The sequence below is a fragment of the Bubalus kerabau genome, chromosome 1, assembly GCF_029407905.1.
Source record: "Bubalus kerabau isolate K-KA32 ecotype Philippines breed swamp buffalo chromosome 1, PCC_UOA_SB_1v2, whole genome shotgun sequence".
Classification (NCBI taxonomy): domain Eukaryota; kingdom Metazoa; phylum Chordata; class Mammalia; order Artiodactyla; family Bovidae; genus Bubalus; species Bubalus kerabau.
Genome location: NC_073624.1, coordinates 192,165,773 through 192,168,252, shown reverse-complemented (window position 1 = coordinate 192,168,252; position 2,480 = coordinate 192,165,773).

The following is a 2,480-nucleotide window of genomic DNA, read 5'->3' as shown; positions in this document are numbered from 1 at the left end:
GAACTATCCTGTCAAACATCCAACCCTGGGTCACTAGGATGAGAATTTGCTACCATTCGGTGATGGAAAGACTGACTACTCAGTGCCATGTAGTTGCCCAGGCCTACAGCATGAGCAGCTGCAGGTAGAAAGGTCACAGTCACATATGATCTCCTGGCAGATCTAATAAGCCGTAACTTAAAGTAGTAGGGAGCAAAAAGACAAATTTGAAGATATGTTAGCAGCTGTAAAATATTATATACAGTATCTTTTTATGTATGATATAAAACATCTTAGGTTCCTATTGGTCTGTAAAGTCACAGTTACTGCTGATACTTTCATGGTTTGTTGTCCGTATTTATAATGAAAGTAATGCTACATTTTCAAAAGTCCCAGGTGCTTGATGATGCATTTAGAGATTTCTAGCACCCTGGGCTTTTATAGAGAGTGAGCCCTGGTGGGCAGGTTTGGGGCTCGGTCGTTGTCAAATGCTGCTTGTAACAGTTTTGGTGTGCAGAATCAACAGTAAATGGTATACAAGGGGATGGGAAGAGAAAGTGATGCTACATTTTAGTTAGAGGTTAGATAAGTAAAATTAAGACTGAAGTAAGGATGTAATTTTTTCTCATCCAAGTTATGAGTTCCCTGAATTGTATCTGGGGTGAGAACTGCTATTCTAAAGTAAATTGTGAATTCCTTGAAGAGGACTTGACTTTGTGTTGACTTTCCTTGAAAAGAAAGGTTGTAGGAAAGAGGCGATACAAGAAGTTTTCAATAATCACAAGTGACACTTTAGGCTTTTTTGTAGACAAAATGAAGAACTTAGGTCAAGATTAAAGGGAAAACAAACATTTCATATGCTCAGAGCCCTCAGGAGAGTTAAACCTTGGAATAAGAAGTCAGTGACCCTGTTCCTTCATTCTTTATGCTAGGGCACCTCTATGGGTCAGGACACTCAGGAGCGTAAACTGATGAATAGAAACATTTAATTTTTTTTTTTTCTTAGATGAGGTCTCTTCACATAAATGAAGCCTACAGTATAAGATTTCAAAACTTCCTTCAAGTCTCAGCTCAGCCTCCATGTAAGCCTTCTTATGGAGACCTTGTGTGCACAGAGTGCCTCGAACTTCCCTCTATGTAGCACTCACCACCTTGATAATACTTTTTTAATTTATTTCCTTTCAATTGAAGGATAATTTATTTACAATATTGTGTTGGTTTCTGCCATACACACCTTGATAATGTTTGGTTGAGGATTTGTTCTTTCATTTCACTAGGTTCTAAGCTACACGCAGACAAAGACAAATATCTGTCTTATTCATTGCTTTATCCCTAGCAATTGGCATAGTGTCTGGTATGTGGCAGGCACTCACCAAATATTGTAGAGCAAACAAGTAAACAAACTAGTTATCAAATGCTTTTTGGAACCCTCTCTCTCCTGTTTGTTAATCAGGGTAAAAGAATCACAGGGAAAGGAATGAACCACAGTCCCATGTTTAGAGCACAGTGGGAGTTCCGATTCACAAACAACACTGACTTAATGCAGAAGGACTACTCGTAATAAGGGCTTTCAGAAAATTAGAGGTTGGAACATCAACACATCAAGCAGATACAACAACTTCATCGATGGAAGTGCCACAGAATTGAAAGTCAAAATACCTCTTCTTTTATTTCCACAAGACTATTAATCCTGTTGTGTTTTTCCTCAGTTTTACCTAAGAGATAAAATTTTTATTATCCTAAATAAGTAGGTAACTAAGTTAATAAAGTGTAGAACTGCATTTTGATGAAAGTAGCTATTTTCAAAGGGTTACTGAGAATTACATTGCTGAATGAATTAAATTCACTGTAGAAGGAGATCAACTGTGACTAATCTGAGTCTATTTTACCCCACATTTTTCCTTGATTTATTTGTCCCAACTCCACCAGACAAAATCAGCTTTCCTCCTGAGTGATTGTGATTCATGTTTTAATGCAAAATGATTTCTTTGTATTCCAAATGAGTAGCTCGTGTAAGGGATGGGATCATTTTTTTCACCCCTGCTGGTATTAACCAGTAGACAAGATTTGTGGCCTTAATACATAAGGCCATGTTGTTGCATGTTGTAAAATATGTATTTTTATAACACTACATGAATTAGGGCAAGGGAGAATGACCCTAGGTACTATTCTCACCTTTAATTTTATCTCGCAACTTCATTGTTTGATATTCCTTTTATAACTTTATTGTTTGGTTCTCATTTTAGATGAACTGGATCTATGCCCTCAATCCTTAAAGAAGAACAAACATTTGCTGCTGTGTACTTGGCAGTGTTGTTTACCATCATGAGCCAAGAGTAAAGTCAAAAGGTAACTGACCTTCCCATCCACCTGCTGCCACAAAGAACTCCACAGTATGAATTAAACAAATATTTCCTGTGGCAGGTATTCTTCAAAATATGAAAAGCCAGTAATGAATAACTCTGCCTTGCAAGGAAGCTTATTTTCTGATCAGAGAAATA